Below are 13,695 nucleotides of genomic sequence, written 5' to 3'. Positions count from 1 at the left end.
TTTTAAAAACTTTACTACACTGAAGAATCTTAAGACATTGACAAATTTCTAGACATATATGACCTGCTCAGTGAATCAGGAAGATATAAAAAAATCTAAACAGACCAATGTCAAGTAATGAAATTGAAACATCAGTTAAAAGCCTTCCAAAAAAGAAAAGCCAATGATCAGATGGATTCTCAGCTGATTTCTAGAAGATCATTAAGAAGAACTAACACCAGTCTTTCTCAAAGTATTCCATGAAATTGAAAGAGAGGGAAATTCCCAAATAAATTTTGTGAAGCCAGTATAACCCTGGTACCAAAACCAGACAAAGATGTATCAAGGAAAGAAAATTATATGCCAATATCCCTGATGAAAATCCTTAATAAAAATTAGCAAAACACATTTTAAAAAGACATCAAAAGATAATATACCATGATCAAGTGGGCTCTTCATTCCAGGGATGCAAGTTTGGTTCAACATAATGTAACTCACCACTTAAACAGAATTAAGGACAAGAATTACATGATTATCTCAATAGATACAGAAAAGGCTTTTGATCAAATTCAGCACCCATTCATGTTACAAAAAAGAAGCTAGGGATGGAAGGAACTTGCTTCAACATCGTACAGGCTTTTTATGACAAACCCAAAGCCAACTTCATACTGAATGGAGAAAAACTAAAAGCATTTCCTCTAAAATCAGGAACAAGACAAGGCTGTTTACTCTTTTTACCACTTCTATTCAATATAGTTCTTGGAACATTAGCCAGAGTGATCAGGCAAGAAGAGGAAATCAGAGGGATACAAAGAGGAAAAGAAGAAGTCAAACTGCCTCTGTTTGCCAATGACATGAACCTATCTAAAAGCCCCCAAAAAACTCCACCAGAAGACTTCTAGAGTTTCTAGAGTTTATAAATTGTTGAGGGCCACAGCCAAGTGGAGATGACGCATGGCATTTTGCCAGAAGGGAATGGTTGAGAGGTAAGGCCAGCGAGCCATTGAGATGATGATGGTTATGTTAAGCTTTGTATTCAATTGTATATAGACCTTTACTGTCTGGCAATAGGGCGGCTCTTGCTGCCTCAGACGCCCCTGGAGTTCCCATTGAGTTCTCCGGTCCGAGAGAATAAGGTGGAGCCCGGTGGAGAGCTGGGAGAGTTCCCCGGAAGTGTGCGTGGAGTGCTGGTGGAGTTTGGGCAATACAGTTTCATGTTTGAACATACAAGTGCTTTGTGGCAGCTCGGTTATTTGTGCCCAGCCAGACTGCGGCAATTAATGAGTTCAGCAATGTAGCAGGATACAAGATCAACACCCATAAATTAATAGCTTTCCTATACTCCAACAGTTAATTCATCTGAGGAATAAATCAGGAAAACCATTCCATTTGCAGTAATGCCAATTTTTTTTACTTGAAAAACTTGGGAATTAATCTAATCAAGGAGGTAAAATAGCTCTACAATGAAAATTATAGAACGCTTGAAGAAAGAAATTGAGATGACCTTAGATGGAAAGACATCCCATGTTCTTGGCTAGGCAGAATTAATATTGTCAAAATGGCCATACTACAAAAAGCAAAATGTAGATTCAATGCAAGCAACATCAAAATACCAATGACATTCTTCATAGAATTAGAAAAAAATAATTCTTAAAGTCATTTGGAAGAATAAGAAAACCAAAAGGGCAGAAAAGTGAAATAGGAAGTATAACAATATCTGATCTGTAATTATTCTACAGAGCTATAGTAACAAAAACAGCATGGTGTTAGTATCAAAACAGACATGAAGACTAGTGGAACAGAAGACACAGGAAAATTCCCATATCTACAACTTTCTGATACTTGACAAAGTACCATAAATATATTTTGGAGAAAAGACAGCCTTTTAACAAACGGTGCTTGGACAACTAGATAGCTTTTATGTAGAAAATGAAACTAGACTCCAAAAAGAAATGGTGGGGGAGACTCTATCTCTCCCCCTGCACAAAACTCAAAATGGATCAAAGGCTTTGGAATTATACCAGAAAGCTTGCAAGTGCTATAAGAAAACATAGGGTAAACCATCTTATAGGTGCTGGCACAAATTTCCTTAAGAATACCCCCAGAGTGCAAGAAATAAAAACCAAGAATCAATAAGTGGGATGCCATCAAACTAAAAAACTTCTGCAAAGAAAAAGAAATGATTAAGAGAGTGGAAGAAAATCTTTGCCTGATAGGGGATTAATATCCACAATATAGAGAACTCAAAAACCTTAACACTAAAAAAAGATCAATAAATGGAAAGCAGCATGGAGATTCCTCAAAAAACTAGAGTTGGAATCACTGTATTACCCAGCTACCCTACTCCTTAATATTTTCCTAAAATATCTAAAATTGATTAATTAGTGATATATGTCTTTAAAAAATTTTTTTTAATTCTTTTTATTTATATATGACAGAAGAATGCATTTGACGTATCAAACATACATGGAGTATAACTTCCCACCCGCCAAAAAATCTAGAATTTGCATATTACAAAGATATAGCTACCTCAATGTTTATAGCAGCACAATTCATAATAGCTAAATTATGGAGTCAACCCGGGTGTCCATCAATAGATAAATGGATTAAGAAATTGGTGTGTGTGTGTGTAGTTGAGTTCTACTCAGCTATAAAAAAGAGTGAGACTATGGCATTTTCTGGTAAATGATGGAAATGGAGAATATCATGCTAAGTGAAATAAGCCCAACTCAGAAACTCAAAGATGGAATGTTTTCTTCATTTGTGAAAGCTGGAATAAATTAAAGGAAACGAGAGGGAAGGATAGGCTAATAAGATAAAGATAAAGGGAAGATCAGTGATGTAGAGGAGGGAGATGGGGAGGCAGAATAGAGGGATGGGAAAGGGCAGGCAAGGCAGAATGAGTTTTTAAAAAACTAAACCCCAGGGAGTTTCACCTGTATATAAGTTAAAAAAAAACAATCAAATATAAATAAATGAGCAAAAGGAAGTCTAGTAGAGAAAGGAGAAGGGAGGATGAGAGGGGAAAAGTGAGGAGGAATTGGGGGGATTGTGATCAGAAATCAAATTCCATGCATGTGTAACCATAATACTCTTAATAAAAATAATATAATAAATGACTTTACATCCAAAAAGAAAGGGTAGGGGAGACTTGAATATAAGGCATCAAAGAGTCATTTCACTTTATAACATGATAGCAACACTGGCATATCCATTCCTTCTAAAAGTGTTGCAGGCACTTATTATTTTTTAACTGTTTGGGTGATGTTTACTTTAGTGATTTTATCATAAATAAGAGCAATGTGATATTTATATATAAACACATATATTGTTGGGATTCATAACATTCACCTTCTGTTCTGCGATCCTCTCTTCCTTTGTTGTCATCTTACTTCTGCAGTTAAATGAATTCAAAGCTACCTCCACTCCTCCTGCCATTGCTGTTGCTCAGCTGAAGTTAATCCTTTCTTAGGGTCCTAAGACCTGTATTCTTTGTTGTCTTTCATATTCAAAGATAGTTATTTGGGCCATTATACTTAAATAAAATTACCTAACGTATCAGAGCAGACTTTTTGGAGTCACCTTCTTTTTCTTTGGAATGCTGATTTATGCTTATGTTGGAAGTCCTTTTAATTTTTAATCTCTATTTTTAATTGCTTGCTTTGCTCACCATGTCTTCTACTCTGATTCTGCCATGCCTGTTCTCCTTTGTGCTGTGCCCAATGTGGCACCCCCGCCCCGGTTTTGGTTTAATTTTTTCTTAGATTTCTTTTTGAGCAGTATTTGCTAATGTTTCATGTGTTTTTGTTAATTTGCTGTATCATGTTATTTTATGGTGTCTCTTCCAAGCCTTTCTATATCTATTTCTATCTATTATTTTATAGAGGCATTTGCTTTATAAAAATGATCTCTTAAGATTTTATTTTTAGTAGGTCATTCTTAGGGCATGCTAATTATAACTGCCCATACAAATGAATGAGAGCAAATTTTTTTATTTAAGGAAAGATTGTGAGGGCCAAATTACTTTCTTGAATCAAAGGACAGCTCACCAAAAAATCAAAACCAAAAATTGGTAAACTTCATCTCTAAAGATATCATAAAATTTAACATTTGGATTTCAAAATTTGAGACTCCTTTCACTGTTTGAAACTTTTAACTTTGCTTTCCTCATATAGCTGGTAGTCGTGATGAACACATGTGGGTAAAATAGCTGAAATAGTACCAATGATTGTATTTCATTATTATCCTGGAGTTTTTAATGAATTCTTTTCTTGAAGGTCTTTTTTTTCTTCTACTCATTAAAAATGGCAAAAGTACAGAGATGTAAGAGCTGAATGCACTGTTGGTGCTGTGGAAGTCCTATCAGTAGGCTGTTTCTAGCACCCAGATTAAAACAAGAAACATCTTTCCTCTTTAACACCAATAGAACTTGTTGAAAACTTTGTGGTGCTTTTTAAAATTATTATTATTGTTCAAATAATCTTCATCGATTCTAATAGCTAAGTTAGAACTCTTCATCTTGGCTGTGCAACACCTTGTCCCTGTTCCAACATCTGGTTCCTTTTCAGACTTGTCTTTCTTTAGTCCCAAATCCCCATTTTCCTTGGCATAATCCTTACTCCTTTGATTGTGCGACGTGCGTTTATATTTCATTCATTTCTCTTGCCTGGCAGTGACTCCCTAATCCCTAACTATACAAATTGGGACTTTCTTTTAAGGTCCTACTCCATAAAACCCTTTTTTTTCCCTTTCTACTTTGAACAGCCTTGTCTCTTTTTTCTAAATTTTGATAGTATTTATTGCTACAAATTACTTTAGTCAGTTACTTGGTAAATACAAATGCAGTATTTGTGACTGTCTCCATAAAATGCTACAAGTCCTCTGAATTTATAGGTTTATCTCCACTGTCCTTGGCATGTTGCTTTATACATTATAATAAATAAGTAATTGTTGGTCCATTGTCACTTATTCTAAATGCCCAGTGATAGTAAAATTCTCAGTTTTCTTCATGGCTTAATTTATTTCTTATAACTAGGAAAGAGTACTTTAAAATGCAACCAGGAATGTCCACATGTGGCTTCCCAATCTATTGTCTCTTTCTGTATGTGATTTTCATGAATTAATCTCTGACGGCCTCGCTTGGCATTATTTGGGGGAAATTTTAGTTTATGGTTTAGCCTTAGCTGTTATCAGGGAGCTAGCTTAATGTTCTCTTTTGACTTTGCCATCAGCACCCTGTGTATGTCTGGCCTGTGTTTTTCTCTGCATGGGTATGTTGACTTCTACTTGCCTAGAGGCCTTCTCCATCTATTGTAAGCACAGATATTTGTATATTCCCACCACCTGTCAGTTGGCAAAAAGCACTGCGAAGCTTCTTCTGCTTCCCAGGCATGAAATGAAATGTGGATGTGCAGAAGGCCCCATGGCCTGACCCAGCAGCCAGGATTCTGAGTGCACAGGCAGATTGCCACAGACTAACGTACAGTGAAAATACAGAGGCATCAAAGTGCTCTCCAATCATATACGGGACATTTAAAGTTATACCCTGATATTTTTGGTGTAAGAATTCCCCTTTTCATATTACATGTTGGAAAGTCAAAGTATATAAAAGAACATCTAACTCTCCTTTTTGGAGTACTAAATATTAGTTGAAAATAGAAGCATGATGACTTGTTAAGTAATAAATAATCAATGTCAGAGTTTAGTGAGGGTTAGGGGCTTAAGAATGCAATTGTAAAAAGGAGTGATGGATACTCTTGGCAGAAAAATTGTATCAAATAACTGACTAAAATAATTTGTGGCAATAAATACTATCAAAATTTAGATTATGGCCAGTCTATTGGAAAGGATTGTTATGAGCTGGGTAAAATGAACTAATAGGCATTCTTGTACACTGAATGTAAGTCTTACAGAACCAGCAGGCCTAAAGGAAGGGATAAACACTTATTTTTTCTAAATCATTTACATCTCTTTTGAAATGTCATTTCTCACTGTGTTCTTTAGCTTCCCATAATTCCTTTCTGTAAGCAATCAATTTGTTGCATATGTTTAATAAGAGAAAGTTTCCCAGTTATTTTGTGTATCAGAATGAGTCTGAGTATGGCCATGGGGCCTCAGTGGGTCACAGCTGTTATAGTGAATACCTAATTTGGTGAATATGATTATTGATCTGTAAGGGTCTTCATGCTTCTGTATATAGGAAAATGTAAAAGATTTGAGATGGGGGCTGGGGTTGTAGCTCAGTGGTAGAGCACATGCCTAGCATGTGTGAGGCACTGGGTTCAATTCTCAGCCCCACATATAAATAAAATAAAGGTACATTAACAACTAAAAAAATATTTTAAAAAAAGATTTGATATTTTATCTCATTCTTCATAGAACATATAGCAGTCATCAGCTGTATCCACTTTGTGAGTGTCATGGCTAGAAAAATAGACTTCTTGAGCTTCTATTTTTTATTACTATGATTTTTTATTAGGTACTAGGGATTTAACCTAGAGGAACTTAGCCACTGAACCACAACCCCAACCCTTTTTATTTTTTATTTTGAGACATGGTTTCACTTAAGTTGCTGAGGCTGGCTTTGAACTTGATATTCTCCTGCCTCAGTCTCCTGAGTGGCTGGGATTACCGGCATGCACTACCACTTCTAGTTTTCACTTCATGAAATTTGTGTCTTCTGTACAAAGTAATGCTTTAATTTTTATTTAAATTCTTTTGGTTCAGCATTTTATGGTCAGAGATTCTCCTTTCCAATTATCCTCTTATGTTTACTACATGGGGATTATGAATGTGTATAAGCTTTTCAAGATGACCTCATAATTTTCTCTTTGTGGGACCCTTAGGGACTTTCACATGTAATATAGTGAATAAAGCTGTTCTTTTAAAAATCAGCTATAAAATTGTAATTGTTTAGGTAGGGCTTGTGGCTCAGTGGTAGAGCACTTGCCTTGCGTGCATGGGTACTGGGTTCCCTCCTTAGCACCACATAAATAAATAAAACAAAGGTATTATGTCCATCTACAACTAAAAAAATTTTTTTAATTATAAATGTTTGAGGTGATGGATATGCCAATTACTTGATCTGGTCATTACATATTGTACTTATACATATGTTGAAATACCACACTATACCCCATAAGCACGTACAATTATTAGGTGTCATTAAAAAATTTTAAAAATGAAAGTCCAGCTATATAAATAATTATGTGCCTATTATTTCCAGGAAGTGCCAATTTTTCAGAGGGTTCTTAAGTGATTTTGCACCATAGACAAAAATTATTCCTTTGTAATTGAGGATAGTCCTTTTACCAGCATGAACTTTAGACCTGGTGACAGGGGACTTAAAGCTTAGGAACTGGATCAAGAAGCAAGTAGAGGGGCTGGGGATGTGGCTCAAGCGGTAGCGCGCTCGCCTAGCATGCATGTGGCTCGGGTTCGATCCTCAGCACCACATACCATCAAAGATGTTGTGTCCGCCGATAACTGAAAAAATAAATATTAAAAAAATTCTCTCTCTCTCTCTCTCTCTCTCTCTCTCTCTCTCTCTCTCTCTCTCTCTCTCTCTCCCTCTCTCTCCCCTTCTCCCTCTCTCACTCTCTTTAAAAAAAAAAAAGAAGCAAGTAGAGAAGAGTGATCACTTCACTACATAGATTTTCAAATAGAATGTGTTATTTTGATTTCTTCTGTTAAGCTAATTTACTTCATTTCATCAAGGATCCGTTAGTTGATATGAAGGAATATTTAACCCCTCCCACATTTAGGATATCCAGATTTTGTAGTCTCCTCTTAGGTTAGACCTATCCCGATGCAAATTCTACTTATCTTTCAAGGCCCAGCAATTTAAGATATTTCTTATCTCGAAAGCTATCTCTATCCTATACCCTACCCTTACATCCTTCAAAAAGAAAATTGTCTCTACCTTTTGCTTTAAACTCCTAAGCTGTCATGAATATCTTTGTTGATGCAATTACGCGTCTGTCTGTATTCATATACCATCTCCTGCGTGCGTGATTAGGAGCAGTGGAGGCTTCACCTCACAGCCCCTGCAGCTCCTGGTGGTTTTGTACTACATTTGTCTACGTTCCATGTAAATGAATGGCTTCTGTAGCCAACAGGCGTTGTACTATGGTTGGTTTTGTTTTCGTTTGCTCCACTCCCCCAACAGCACACTGGTGCCACTGAAGGGTCACGGAGTCCAGTTGAGTCCCCAGCTAGGAAGCAGGGGACTCAAGCACTAGTCCCAGCTCTGCCACTGACCGGTCTTCCACAAGTCACTGAGCCTCTCTGAATACCGTCTTCTCATCCCGGAAGTGAGGGTGCTGTGTTATGTGATCTGGCAGGCGTCTTCCAGCTCTGAAATTCACTGGTGGGGTTATTTATCATGGAGAGTGGCATGGCAGACTCCTTTATTTTCTCTGTATACCACAGATATTATTCAGAAGCCACCACAGCATGAATACAGATGTGGTCTGTCAGTGTGACAAAGACTGTTCTCAGGAGGAAATTACTGGGTTTGACAGCCATCCAACCCTGGGTTTAGTTTTTGAGATGTCACTATAACAAGTGTTATGGCCACCATATCCAATTCCTCATCTACATATGTGGTTGAATATGCTGTTCTTGCTGTAATAGCACGAGGGCTATTTTTCTTTTAATTCAACTGTCACATAAGAAACTGCTGCCATGGTTTCTCTCTGTGACCAAATGTTGCTAACCCTTTCAGTCATCCTTGAAGTTATTAATAGCCTCACATCATGAATGTATTCATGCCATTTTCCTTTATAGAAAAAGGAATCAATTTCTTGTGTTTTTTTCCTTTGTAGTAGATAGTAAACTTCTGGGTGGAAATCTTAATAATATTGTATGCTATATTTATAAAGTAAGAGAAATTTGCATTTGCTAAAAGATCTTTATATTTTCTGAGATATTTAAAATGATATCATTTAAAAATGGCCTGGGAAAATAGGCTCAGAATTAAGAACTACATTAACGTTATTGTCCTCCTTATATAGAGCCTAAAATAAGGACCAAACATTTTCCAGTACTCCCTTTTCATCTGTGACATCTGTGTCACAGGAGTTTGCTGCCTCAAGGCTAGACATCCTGTCTACCCACCTCCTACTCAGCCACTCTCCTCCCTCAGGCTCCCGTGGAGAGGTTCACCCTTGTCACACAGACCTCCAAAGACCAGCAGCATCAGCGTCAGGGAGCTTGTCAATGCCTAATCTCAGCCCCGCTCCGAAGATCCTGAATCAGATGTGTTTACTTTTATATGATCTCTGGGTGATTCATATGCACATTAAAGTTTGAAAATCACTAGTCTACCCTTCTAGTTAAATTTAGGATAATGAGGGTAAATTATCATTACATTTTAATGTTACTTCCTGACTTCAGTAGCTGCTCATTGCCTGCCATAGAACATCTACATTTCTTTGCCTGAAATACAAGGTGCTATAGACAGAAACTGGTGAGCCTTTTTCAAAAGTTGCTGGCATGCCCAGGTCACACATTTGACCCACCATTTGGTGCGCTTGCCCTATACCCATCCTCTCATTTCTCTTCCACATTTTTGTTTGTGCCAGGTTCACTGCTTTCTCTCTTCCTCCTCCCTCGCTCCATCCCATCTAATGGGTATCCATTCCTTCATTGAACACTTCTGTGAAGCCCTTCCTTATTGTTCCGTCTCACACAATATCTTCCCTCTTTCTTAGGACTGCCGTAGTGCTTGCCACACTAACATAGTCAATGGTATAACCATGACATGAGCCGTAACCACCATTTCCTGAGGTTTCACTCTGTAGCAGATGCCATGCAGCATAGACCCTCACAGGAGCCTGTGTGTTAGACTGTCTGTTCCCATTTCACAGATGAGGAAAAAAAGTTGGAGCAGTCAAAGGATTTGCTCCAGGCCACCAGCGGGTTAGGAATGCAACCAAGATTCAGACTCAGGTAGGCTGGCTTTTTGCCCTGTGCTTCCAATCACTGCTCTATTCTTCTTTTAACAATACACATGTTCTGAGGGTAGGAACCATGTGTTTGTATCCCTACCAGGCCTGCCATAAACACGAGGAAGCCACACGTATTCACCTTGATAAACCGGTTGCATAATTCTGTAGGTTTTCTCTGTTCATGTGAATGGCTTTGGTTTGGAGTGTTATCCTTAAGATTTCATTTGATTACCTGCAACATAAACAAAAGGAACTGTTTATGAAAATATACAAGAGGCTGCTGATGCAGCATTTTAGCCCCTGGAGCTGTAGCAGGCATTGCGGGGCAGGCTGCGTGGACAGGAATGCACGCGGCATGCTTCTTGCCTAGAGAATATATCACAGTGCCAAATTATTTGCCAAACAAATTGTGGAAGCAAAAAATATTTAAAATTGATGAGTGGAGTTTTATTTTATTTTTAACTGGAATGAGGATGCTAAACTGAATTTGTATTTTTTGTTCTAAGGTAGATTATACTTTCGCTTACTTCGAGGCCTTTTAATCCGTTGCTGAGTTTCAGCACTGGTTTATCAGTTTCACCCTCCACACTCTTTGCTCCTCTGCCCTCCTTGCGTATAACTTGCTGCTAGAGAAAATCGGGCAGAGTAGTCACTAAACCCTCTTGGCCTACTGAGATTCTTGAGTTCCTGCTCTTTCCCCTGCTTCTGCCCTCCCACCCCTTGAACCAACTGGTGACTCTGGTTCACCCAGTTCCTAAGCCAACCCCGGAGACCCAGGACAGGTGCTAATACTAATAACTTTTGCTTTCCCCTCTTCTCTCCCGCTTGCCACTCACTTCCACCCTCCTCTCACCTGTGAAACTCAGACCCTGTCAGTGTCAGAACTGGTTTCACTTGGTTCCTCTTAGCTGCTAAGCCTCAGGACCGCTGATACCACTTTCCCCTCCTTAGCCTCCCGTTCTTTGCCAAGGCCTTCATCCTTTTCCGACCCGAGGGTGGGGACTAAGCTGGTAAGTGGGCTCTGGTACTTGGACCTGCTCTCTGCCAGTCTGAGACCCGAAGCTTCCTTACGACCACTGGCCTTCCTTCTGCAGCAGCCTAACTCTTGCCCCAAACGCTCTTACCCATTCTACAGTCAATCAATGCTCTGAACTCTGCTCTCCACCTTCCTGAAGCCTCTTGCTAAATTCAAGCCAAACTGGAGTTAATTCTCAGTTATTTTATCTTTTGGTCAAAGAAAAACAGTCATAGGAGAATTATAGTCAACAGGAGACTGACAAATTATCCAAAAATTTTATTTGATAATAATCATGTTGCAGATCCCTGTCAGTGGTCCAGTGTTTTGTCTTGTGATGTAGGAACACATTGCCTAATAATAATGGGGAACAGACTGAGCTTGCAGTTAAAGTGTCTGCACTCCCATGTTCAGTGCAGCATCATTCACAGTCACCAGGACATGGAAACAACCCAAGTGTCCATCGATGAATAAATGGATAAGAAATGATTGTGTGTGTGTGTGTGTGTGTGTGTGTGTGTGTGTGTGTTCTAGCGCACATGCAGTATGATGGGATATCATTCAACTTTGAAAAAGAAGGAAATCCTGTCATTTGGAGGATCTTGGAGGACATTATACTAAGGGAAACAAGCCAAACAAAGAAAGACAAATACTGTATGATATTAGTTACTTGTAAAATCTACAACAGTCAAAACTCAGAGAAACAGAGCGGTTGCCAGTGGCAGGGAAGTGGGGGGAGAAAGGTATTGGTCAAAAGGACAAACTTTTGTTATAAGATGAATGAATGTTATAAGATCTAATGTATAGCAAGGTAACTATAGCTAATAACATTGCATTATATGCTTGAAACTTGCTAAAACAAACACAAATGAATTCTGTCAATTGATGAATATGTTAATTAATTCAGTAGTGGAAATTGTTACACAAGGTATATTTCTATCAAAACACCATGTTGTATAATTTGAATATGTACCGTTTTTCAGTTTCTTAGTCATGCTCAAAAATAGTCTTAACAAATTTAGCATTAAATATCATTCAAGAATCCTATTAAAGGATTTATTTAGAAACAAAAATAAATAATAGTTACAAAATGCTTTCCTTAACCCAATCTTACTATTAATGTTCCTCATAATCCACTCGTGTCTTCAGATAGAAACCTTTGTATTGGAGATGGTATATGGGGACTCTCATTCAAAGAGAAGAAGGGACAGTAGAAATCTCACTCTAATTTATTCCTTGCAGGAATTTAACTGTGTTTTGTTGGAGTCATTGATGAATACACGAATGAATGAATGAATGAATCAGGCAAATAAATAAGAAGAATAAGTTAACTTGATCAAAGTTTGTATGTCCAAATCATGTGTTAAGGACTACCGCTTTTTTACCCATCTTAATTATCTGTGCCTATTACAAATTGTTGTCTCTACTAGACTTTCAATTGCAGATTCAGACTCAGAGGCTTTTAAAAATTATGAAATTGACTACACATTTATTAGAGGTTTAATCTGCTATTATCACAAAATTACTACAGTAGTTTTAAACTCTGTCAGGAAGCTTTTAACTGAACCCTGTCATCAGAGTCAAATTTGATTGTTGGGATGGAATCTTTTCATTTCTTTCTTGAACATTGTCTAGTAGAGAGGTCTGCAGTGACCAGATTGGCCATAGTGGTGCCATTCATTCTATAGGTAACAAATTTGTCATGAGAACAAGTGGCTAGATGTACTTTTTATAGACAGTGTGTATCCACAAATTGGTTCTGGGGAAAATTGGATTTAGTTCTTCAAGGTTACTTACTTTCACAGATTGATTCATTGAGTGGAGATCACTTTTGTACCCTAAGGGCTCAACTGTGCTCTCCCTTACTGGTACCCATTGCTAGGTGGGGTTCAATTAAACAGGAAAGAGAAATGGCAGTGTATGTTCACATGACAGATGAGATGACAATATTCACCTTTGAGACAGGTATCTTGGAGGAAAAAGTTCAACCTTTTTTTTTAAAATGTGAAATTATCTCCTCAGTCATTTTTATTTCCAGTCAAACCAGGGTCTGATAAAATTGGTATACAAAGCATAGTCCTCCATACCATTTATTCTAGTAGCTTCTAATTTTAATTGTAGTTCTCAGTCTTTGCTTTTTGACTATGAGTTTTAAGATAGAATAAATCAAATTAGCTCTAGTGGATAGATACAGTTTTTGCTAATGATTTTTACTAACCAAAATATACCTCCTCCTTATGTGAAAAAGGCAGCGTGAATTATTATTAATTTGACTGACAAAGAAAGGCATTTCTAATTTTATTTAGTGACTGAAATAAATTACTTTACTATAAATTAAATGTGAGATAAATGTGTGATCCTCTCTCAGTGAACAAAACAGATTTGAGTGCCAAGAACGTTTTTGTAGTAGATCTCTTTATCCAGTTGGTGGTGCTAAAAACTCTGATACGAAGCTACTTGAAAAGAGAAGAGGTGAACCTGGAGTCTTTCTTAATAAATGTTTTTTATTAGTTTTTGAAAAATTAATATCAAAAGCATATGTACAAATTAGTGCATTTCCTAAAGTTAGGAATCAACCCAAATCCCTCCGAGAGCCAACAGAGTACATTGATGGTATGCTCCTATAGAAGTATGTTAGTATTCCCAGGGGAAGTTGAGTGGTTTTGTAACATCTGACTCCATCCTGGATTAGACTTGCTTGTTAGGGAAGGGAGATGTGGGCCATAATGTTCGCTAGAGCAGTAGAGTTCT

General features: G+C 37.6%; 1 protein-coding gene across 5 annotated transcripts in view; it reads left to right on the top strand.

Annotated features, from left to right (window-relative positions):
* Efcab11 (EF-hand calcium binding domain 11) overlaps positions 1 to 13,695 on the top strand; it is a 156,553-nt gene that overhangs the window by 33,360 nt on the left and 109,498 nt on the right. The gene's annotated exons all lie outside the window — the stretch shown is intronic.

The sequence above is a fragment of the Ictidomys tridecemlineatus genome, chromosome 5 (genome assembly GCF_052094955.1).
Source record: "Ictidomys tridecemlineatus isolate mIctTri1 chromosome 5, mIctTri1.hap1, whole genome shotgun sequence".
Lineage (NCBI taxonomy): Eukaryota > Metazoa > Chordata > Mammalia > Rodentia > Sciuridae > Ictidomys > Ictidomys tridecemlineatus.
The sequence above is the reverse complement of the archived record's forward strand: the minus strand, read 5'-3'. Positions and strand labels throughout refer to the sequence as shown.